Raw genomic sequence first — 10,281 nt, forward strand, 5'->3', positions numbered from 1 at the left:
ACGAGGGCTACACCCTCATGATGCAATCACCTCCCAAAGGCCCCACTGTCAAATACCATCCCCACTGGGGATCGGGCATTTCAACATACAAATTTTGGGCGAACATAATGATTCTGTCTATAGCACTATCCCATAAAAATTTAACACCAGTTATACTTTATATCTGTTTATGTATTGTCTGTATATCTGTGCTTTACACATAAAAAGATTAAGACTTTTTTCAGCCCTCCAAAACTAACTTTTGAAGGAGACATTGCCCTCTTTGAGAATGCATGAGGTAAGTATGCTTTTGCTGAACTCAAAACCACTGAGTTAGTAAAGTAACTTCCGTGGACAGTCCAAGTCACGTGTTTGGTTGTTTAGCTTTCTTTTAAAGGAATTTAAAGTTTGATCTAAGAAACCCAAGTATTCTGAGTAGTATTCGTAAACACAGTTCTGATGGCATATAGCTTTAAATTCACAAATGCCAGAGCGTACCAATTTCCCAGGTTCTGCAGTCTCCTCAAAGTCAGGAATATTTAAATTTGTTCTTACGCCCCTAAAACCAATCCTAGCCTCAAGCAAATGGGCTGTAAGTATTTGTTTACATCCACATGTATGCTGCAGTGTTCCAGTTTTGACTACTGGGCCATCATTTTTCCAGGTCTGTTGGGTACTGGCCTTGATTGTTCCATTTCTCCCTTGATCATTTTGCTTGAGTTTAGATTCTTTACTCAATACACTTTCCTCTCCATCTAGGTCCTTCATTGTTCTTGCTATTGTTTTCTTCCTTTCCTTTTTCTCCCTTCTATCTACATTGTATCATTACTGCCTCTACTTTGTCCCTAAATTAGACACATGGCCCTGATTTCTAGCCTCACAATAATACATGTTGGAATTAAAATCATGTTTATAAGTATAGCGATGATAATCAGTTGATGGGTATAAGTGTTGGTTGTTCTGATGCCTTGAAAAAATCAGAGTGAACTGCAGATATCTCAATGCTCTTTTGCATCCTAAACGCAAAGATAAGCGATTCAAAAGAATGTGTGATCTAGTTTTTCTAAATCTATTATAATATATTCTACCTAATATATTGACATCTGCTGTGAAAAACTTAACTAATGGTCAGAGAAAATTCCTCAAAGTGACTAGTGCTATTTCCTTAAGAAATTAACTTAATATTTGCTTAAGCAAATTGAACTGATTCAATCTTTTAGGTGGGGGACCCATTATACAGGCTGACAAATGAATAACTATCTTGAAGAATCTGAGGAAAGACTGTACCTTGTCTTTTTAGCATCGAAGTTCTGAATTCCAAAACTCAGATAACTTTTCTAATAAAAATTTAGTGCTTAAAAACATTTATTGAATTGAATTGATGCATACTTTAAAATTTTTTTTCATCTTTTAAATTGATCCTTTTCTTCTCTTGATTTAGCCTAGTATAAAAATGAATGAAATTATGAATACCACTCCAAAATGAACACAAAATTTTTTAAAAAGATCTAACAAAAGCAGCTAACAAATCAAGCAACAGCTTGAAAAATGGTGCTATGTTGCCTGCATTTTTTTTCATGTCACTCTCTCTGATTTTAAAATTGGTGAGGAGTTTTATACAATATGGTGGTGTTGTGAGAAAAAGCTGGGGGAGGATGTTTTGTGTTGTTTGTCAGGAAAGTACCTCACCTCTCTCTTCATGTGAAACCTTATGTTCTGAAATTTGTTTAGCAATATTTGCTCTTTTGGCTGCTCTGATCAAATAGACATGAACTCTTACTAATATCTTGATTCTTGATATCTCCATGATTTAAAATCCAATGCAAAAGCAACTTCTAATCATTTTTCTTGAATAAAGCATTCTGTAGCTGTGATTTATAGAAACATACCTGAGCACACTATTCTGGTTTACTCTGTTCCTAAGATCACTCTGTCTTAAAAATGATCAAAATGATGCTGTCTGCTATGGGCTCCTCTTTCCTCTAGATTAAAGCAAAATATGTGAACTCAAAATAGATGTTAATGAATTCATGGATTATGAATCCCTAATCAATGGTTAAGGGATACAGCATGCTTAGGTCTGCCCTTAATCTTCAGGCACAGTATATTATAACAAAACTATTATTCGTGTTTATGCCACCTTCTCACATTAAATCTCTTCTACAATCTTTACTATCTGCAAAGTTCTTCAGAAGCCATCCTGCTTGCTCCTGTGCATGACTTATTGGATATGACCTTGCACCAAATCCAAGAGTTACTAATTTGTATACTATGACCCAGAGGCAATCAATGGATCATAGTTTCTTTTTGGAATTTGAAACAAAAATACATAGAGGAGTATTGCCTGAATGACTGTGAAATATCAAGACAAATTATGAGGGGCCAGATGCATGAGCAAGTAGAAGAATGAAAGCAGGGACTTCATCTTCTGCGTTTCTCTAACCTGGAAATGGGAGGAGTGCCTGACACATAGTGAGTGATCTATCAATAATTTTGTGTTCAGGGAAAACCAGATTTGCTAAATGAATGAGACCATATTACCCATACAAGATATGGAAAGACAAACAAAATTATTCTTTTCTTGAGGCACTTTACATAGATCCTCAGTTTCTTGCAACTAAAAGAGATTTTGAAAAAGATGCAGCAAATATAGTTTCATTTTCTTAAGGGAAACTGGTCATCTGACTTTGCAAAAGAGAAGAAGGAATATGCAGAATATAATTTTTCAAATAAAGAACTCAGTGGATATGTTAGGCAGGATACAAATGAAAAAACAAATTAAATGAACTTGAAGATCATTTTGAGGAATTCTTCTGGAAGGAGTCAGGAAGACGTAAAGAAAGAAAAAGATGGACCCAGGAGTTGAAATATGGAGAATGGATGTGGAGCAGTCAGAATCTAGTTAGTAGGAGCCTTAGAAGGAAAAAAGAGGAAAAAAATAATGTGTATGAAAAATTTGAATAAATAATGCGCAAGTACTTCCCAATATTACAGAGAGACATGAAACTTCAGATTTAAAAGGATCAAAGTGCCAGGTAGGATCAGTAAGAAAACCTCACTCCTAGATCCATTAAAGCTAAATTTAAGAACATCAAAGCAAAGAAAAAATTAAAAAATTATCCAGGGATTAAAAATAAAAATATGATCTACAAATGAATCAAGAATCAGTTTGACATCACACTTCTCATTAGTAACACCCAGTACAAGAAAACACTGCAGAATGTTCTTCAAAGTTTTAAAGACAAAAATTGCAATTTTCTACAAAGCTAAAAACTCATTTAAATGTGAAGGAAGATAAAGATATTTTCAAGCATATAAGATGTCCAGAAGTATCTTAGTCTGGGCTCCCCCAGGAATACAGAGCTTAGGTGCAGTTCATTTATTTGGGGAAGTGATCCAGGAAAAAGAAGAAGGAGTCTGGTGAGAGGGCAATGGGAATGGAGAGAAACCCAACACAAGGCTACATTCTGGGGTTGGTCAACACTGTGGGCAACTGGGCTAGATCTCAGCCAGACCCTCAGAGAAGCTGTGTAGAATGCACTTTGGAATTACTTACCCAAGGGTTACTTGAAGGAAACATATAAATACTGACTTTCTTCTCTTAATCAAAAATGGTTAACCAATGAGATTTTAAGTCCTTGTCACCTTCAGGCTTCATGTGCAGGAGTGCCAGGTGGGTATCTGAAAATATTGCTTATTGTGATGCCAGAGAAACCCAGAGGCAGAAAGTGAGAGATATGTGGTGCAATCAAGCTAAGCAATTATTTAGTTTTATCTGAAAATAAGTTGCTGTTGTTGTACTGGTTGAGATAGGAAGTAGACTGAGAGGATGTTATGAGGCATCTAGTTCTAAAATTTACCAAACGTAGATAATGTTAGATAGCACTCTTGGAGGGTATACTCCAGGAAGAAGAGTTAATTCAGGAGAATTCATAATTTAGTCTCTGACTCTCTCACTCTCAATTTTTCTATTGCAATCCCCCTTTGTACATCACTCCAGCTACATGGACTCCTTGTTGGCTGTCATACCTCCTATTTCCCCAAATACTTGAGTGTCTCACTCTCTCCCTTTCTTCAGATTCCTGCTGAAATGTCACATTCTTGGAAAGGCTCAGCACCCTATTAAAACAATAGCATGTCCCCCCCTCAACATGCCATGACCCCTTTTTCTAGCTTTATTTCTCTCTATAGCAATGATTAGTCCTGATGTAATATATATTTCTGAGTTTGTTTATTTATTTGTTGTTGTAGGTCTTCTCATTCTTGTCAGTCATCTTTTTCAATTATTTCACTGATTCATCTCTACTGCCTAGAACAGTGCTTGGCATGTATAAGTGCTCAGCAAATACTTGTTGAAAATGAATGGATACATATAAAATCTATACCTATAAAACCAGCAGAAGAAAACTTATCTGTGCATTGAGATATAGGCAAGAATAAATAAAATAAATAAAAATAAAACATAGTAAATTAAAATATATACATATGACATAAAGGCTTGCAAAAATAAGCATTAATAGGGGTGCAATTACAATAAATATAAATGAGTTAGAATTACTGAGTAAATGAAAAAGACATATTGGATTAAATATGATGAAACAATATTTTTTTATGAGAAATCCTTTTAATACAAAAGAATTCTGAAAGATTGAACATAAATTGGAAAATAATACACTAAGAAAATATGAGTAAATGGTAAAATGATGTGGCAATTTTAACATCTGAAACAAACCAGAATTTAAGTAAAAAACAACACGATTAAAATGTAGTTACAGTAGCCCCTCCTTATCCAGTTTCACTTTTGGTAGTTTCAGTTACCTGGGATCAATCACAGTCCCAAAATATTAAATGGAAAATTCCATAAATAAACAATTCGTAAGTTTTAAATTACACACTCTTCTGCATAGCATGAGGAAATCTCACACCATCATACTCCATCCTGCCCAGGACGTGAATCATCTCTTTGTCCAGTGTATCTACACTGTGTACACCATCCAGCTGTTAGTCACTTAGAAGCCATCTTGATTATCAGATCGACTGTTGTGGTATCAGGGTGCTGTGTTAGAATAACCCTTATTGAAGTTAATAATGGTCCCAAAGTGCAAGAGTAGTGATGCTGGCAATTCAAATATGCCAAAGAAAAGCCATAAAGTGCTTCCATTAAGTGAAAAAATGAAAGTTCTCAACTTAATAAGGAAAGAAAAAAATTATACACAGGTTACAAGGATCTATAGTAACCTTTATTACAGTATATTGCTACAATTATTTTACTTTATTATTAGTTATTGTTGCTAATCTTTTACTGTGCCTAATTCATCAATTAAACTTTATTCTATGTATATATAGGAAAAAACATAGTATATATAGAGTTCAGTGCAAATTGTGGCTTCAGGCATCCACTGGGGGTCTTGGAACATAATCCCCACAGATAGCGGGGGACTACTGTATAACGATCAGAGACACTGTAACTCCAACTATACAAAACAGCTGACAGAGCTTACACATAATCTTTTTCCTCCTGTGTTATTTTATTGACTAGAGCAACCAGAACAATGCTAAGTAATATTGATAGTTGGAGACAACTTTATCTTGTTTCTGGCATTTGTGAGAATACTCTAACACTTGGGGAGCACGTATATTTCATCCTGTATGCACCTGAGATCACTGGGGAAAAATGATAATTAGCTATATTTGATCACCCTGCTTTCGTATTCCAACATTAACCATGAAACTGGTAGCTTTGAGAAAAATTTACTAGTTTATTAGAAGAATAAATAGAACATTTAATTAATAAATGTTTAACAATCTACTGAAAGAATTGCATGCTTCTTACCTTTTGATTTATTAAAGTGATAAATTATTTTAATATTGAAACATCCTTTTGTTTTGTATTTACTATACTTGTTCACACTGTAATATTCCTGTACTATAGTGATGAATTTGAGGTGCTAGTATTTTAGCACTTGTATTCATATGTGAGATTTAGCTATAATCTTTGGGAGTTGTGTTATGGATAGAATGTTTGTAACTCCCCAAAATTCATACATTGAAATCCTAACCCTCAATTGTATCATAATGGTATAAGGAGGTGGGGCCTTTGGGAGGTAATTACATCATGAGGGTGGAGACAACATGAATGGGATTAGTACCCTTATAAGAAGAGATACAAGAGAAATGATTTTCCTCTCTACCATGTGAGGATACAAAGAGAAAATAGCCGACCAGGAAGAGTACTCTCACCAGACACCAGATCTGCCTGTGCCTTGATCCTGGACTTCCCAGCCTCCAGCACTGTGAGAAATAAGTGTTGTTTAAGCCACCTACTCTATGATATTTTTGTTATAGCAGCCTAAACTGACTAAGACAAGGGGGGTTATTTTTGTCAGATTTGGAATCCACAAATATGTAAATATCATAAAATGAATTGGGTAGCTTTCCATTTTTCTCAAGTTTAAGCATTGAAAAAACCAGTCTCTAAATCATGTAGGCCCCAGGCCTCTTTTGGAAACGGTTTTTGACAGCCATCCTAATTTTATGTTTGGATCGATTACTTTCTCTAGAAAATTATTTATTTTAGTCAGTTTAAAAATAAACGTTTCAAATAATATTTTCCCTAGTTTAAAATTCCTCTGTATTAATGATTATATTCCTTCAGAAATCTTTTAAAAACTAAATTGGCAATATTTGAGGTAGGTATTGAAGGACGGGTAGGATCTGTCATGGGGAAAAGGTTATGCCCAGAAGAAATGAAAACGTTTTACATCTGCAAAACCTCTTTTTCATCAGAAACTCAAGACATTTTAAAAAGAAAAAAAAACAATAAAAGAGCCTCCAATTTAATTAAATTATATCTTTAAAAAAATTAAAACTTTTTCTGAGTAATAATACATGTTCTCTAGTAAGAATGCCTCTGGATGTTTGTGAAGTGTATACTTCATACTGCTTTTCCTGTTAGCCAGAATCTGGTGCCTTATCCTGAAGCTGTGAATATATTTTCTTACTTGACAAAAGAGTCTTTGCAGATGTGATTAAGTTAAGGACATTGGGAAGGGGAGACTATCTTGGGTCATCTAGGTGGACCTAATTTAATCACATGAGCCCTTCAAAGAGAAGAGAGGAAGAAGAGTATGTCAGCAGACCTACTGGCTTTGAAGATGAAGGAAGGTGGCTATTAGCCAAAGAATGTGAGTGGTCTCTAAAAGCTGGAAATTGCCCTTCACTGATATCTAACAAGAAAACAGGGACCTCAGTCCTACAACTGCAAGGAAGTATCTTCTCCCTGAGTGCCTCCAAAAAGGAATGCAACTCTGCTGAAATCTTGATTTTAGTCCAGTGAGGCCCATGTTGGATTTCTGACCCTATAGAATTGTAAGATAATACACGTGTTGTTTTAACCCACTAGATTGTGGTAATTTATAACAGCAGCAATAGAAAATGAGCACAACTTTAATACTAAGAGAATGTGTGTAAAACTTACTGATGATTCACACAGACAGCCATGGTACATTTTAGCATAACAAAAACTTGGTTTCTGTTTTGACTTGTTTCATGTAAAGCAGTGTTTAATGTGATGAGTATTTAATAAATGCTCATCAAAGGAGATCTTTGAATGAAAACCCGTAATGCATCAAATAATATTTGACCATCATTGTTTCTTTAGAGCTGTATCTTATACTGAATTGTGAATATAGATATTCGGTTGAATGAAAGCACTATATTTTATTTCAGTTATGTCAAGAAAGCATTTAGAATCTATATACTTCACATGTTTTAAACTTTCTGTCTTGTCAGATTTCATAACCAACGGAATATCTTCAAAACTCTTCTGTTCCACAATCTGACATCTATTCTTTTACATTATCTTTCTTTCTTGAGACCCTAATCCTTCGCCTTAATCTCTGAGAAGCATGAATGATGTGCTGGGGTGGGTTAGTGATTCCAGTTCTTTATTCAGTATCAGCATCCTTACTCATTTTTTCTGCAAAGCTGAGATAGCTGGGAAAAGTTAAAAGAAACTGTCAAGACTATTAAAAGGAGTTTTTGAAATCTATAGTTACCTGCAGTAGTGAGTATGTCTGCCAAATTCATTATTTCAAAATAAGAATTTAAAAGCCTGGTTAGTGGGTAATTGTTTTGGCGCATCCTCTTACCCTAGCATTTTATATCATAAGAAAAAAATGGACACTGCTTAAATTAGTGTTTGGCCATTTCAATATACAGGAGTCAGATGAAATGAAACAGAAGTCACTGAAAAGAACTGGAGTCAAACACTTCATTAACGGAAAATTATTGTCTGCCTCTTTTAATGTTCAACAAAAACCTCGTTTGAAATAATTGTTCCAAAATGCTATTAAAAGTTCTACTTCAATCAGAATTTCTGCCAAATTACTTTGGAAAGATCCGGAGCTTTGCGAAACTATTTGGTACAGGTGCGATGTGGCTTAGCTGTCCTGATCCAATATAATTTTTGTAGGCCTCACAGTTTTTTGAATTCTCCAGGGTATTTGGGACTCCGAGCGACCTGGGTTTGGTGTAGGCTTTTAAGTTACCCCAGTCCAGATTCAAGTTCATCGAGTTCAACGTGGATGCAGGTTTGTGTACATCAACTCATTCTAATATATACTATATGCTCCATCCATCCATCCATCCGTCTATCCATCCATACAGCCAGCCAGTGGGGAAAGAATAAAACTTCCTGATGCACAAGAAAAGAATGTAAGGAAGATAAGTTACATATTCGGTAGTGCTATATTAGCCATTTTAATATTAGATCTTGTGAACACGTGTTAATTTGACTACAGCAGCCTCAGTTAAAAAAAAAATACAGCCTCCTTCTCAGACTTATGTCCTAATCATTTGTCTGAAGATCAATTTCACCATATTTTGGAGATGTTAATGACATACTCCAACTTCTGTGGGAAATCAAGCCCTCTAGGAATGTGGAATGACGTAGGTCAAGTTCAAGCACATTACTAAGCAATAGATTACAACAGCTCAGAACACAGTTCTTATTCTCTATTAGAATCTGCTGCTTTTGCATTATTCTCCTTTGTATTGTTTTTCAAGAGAGAAAAAGAGTGAATCTTAACTCTGCAATTAGTGAGGTAAGGCAGTTTATTGTATTACTTTCCCTATCCTGGAAAAACCAAAATGTGGATAATTTAGGACCTAAGGAAAGCCTTTTTCTTTTCCTTGCATTTCTATGCTTTCTTTGCTTCTCTTAACATCTTTGAAGAGCTTGACATCTAAGATAAGGTGACTGGTTTAGGGGTAAAAAGGGGTTCCTTTAGCCTAGGTTTTTAGGCAGGAGACAGAAAGTACTGTATCTGTGGGTTCACGTTATAGTAACAAATAGTGTGCATTTGCCTTTGAATAGCTGTCTGCTGAACTTGAGCAGTAGAATGAAGATGTAGACATTGTACCGTCTCAGCAGAGCTAAGAAAAGGGCAATAAAACTTTTATCCTAAATAGTATAAAGGTAGCAAACACTTTGATACTCAAATACATCTGGACATACAGAAGGCCAAATGTCTGGAGAAAACATAACTCTAGGGTATTTAAAAATATTTTTTTGTGTGTGTGTGTGTGAGGAAGACTGGCTCTGAGCTAACATCTGTTGCCAATCTTACTCTTTTCTTTTTTTTTTTTGCTTAAGGAAGATTGTTGCTGAGCTAACATCTGTGCCAGTCTTCCTCTATTTTATGTGGGATGCCACCACAGTGTGGCTTGACAAATGGTACTAGGTCTGAGACCAGGATGCAAATCTGCGAACCCTGGGCCACTGAAATAGAGTGTGTGAACTTAACCACTACACCACTGGCCGGCCCCAGCGTTTTTTCAATTTCAATTGGTTTGGCACTATAGAGTTTTCAAGGAAAGTCGTACATTTCTTGCAGATTGGTGATATAACTACAAGATCAAACTGTACTATGTTAATATTTGTTTTCCTAAAGTTATTTTCTTTCCTATTCTATGTATAATAAATGGTGTATGAAACTCAGAATCAGCTTTGGAGAAAATTGGAAAGTTGACAACATTCATATTAGTTGTCATCTCCGTCCAATTATCTGGTATCCTCAAGGTATTCCACGTTGTCCAACATCTCCCACTGAAGTTCTTCCAGCATGGTAATCCATATGGAATTTAAGGCTAGAAGGCACAGAAATTTGGTGGTGGTGGAAACTGGATATTTCACAAATGAACCAGTCAGGTAGCATTTTCTCCATGTATGAACACCATTAATCTTGTATACAAAAACAGAAATGTACTGAATGTTAATTGAGCTCTTTATTTTGCCTAAAA

The 10,281-nt window shown here is 35.3% G+C and overlaps 1 long non-coding RNA gene across 1 annotated transcript in view; it reads left to right on the plus strand.

Moving 5' to 3' along the window:
• LOC111771089 (uncharacterized) overlaps positions 1-8,573 on the plus strand; it is a 124,303-nt gene extending 115,730 nt beyond the window's left edge. Inside the window, exon 6 of the long non-coding RNA XR_011433506.1 lies at positions 8,479-8,573. This is a non-coding gene — a long non-coding RNA (uncharacterized lncRNA). The remainder of the gene's footprint in view (positions 1-8,478) is intronic.
• The last annotated feature ends 1,708 nt before the right edge of the window (positions 8,574-10,281 follow it).

This window comes from Equus caballus, chromosome 28 (genome assembly GCF_041296265.1).
Source record: "Equus caballus isolate H_3958 breed thoroughbred chromosome 28, TB-T2T, whole genome shotgun sequence".
Lineage (NCBI taxonomy): Eukaryota > Metazoa > Chordata > Mammalia > Perissodactyla > Equidae > Equus > Equus caballus.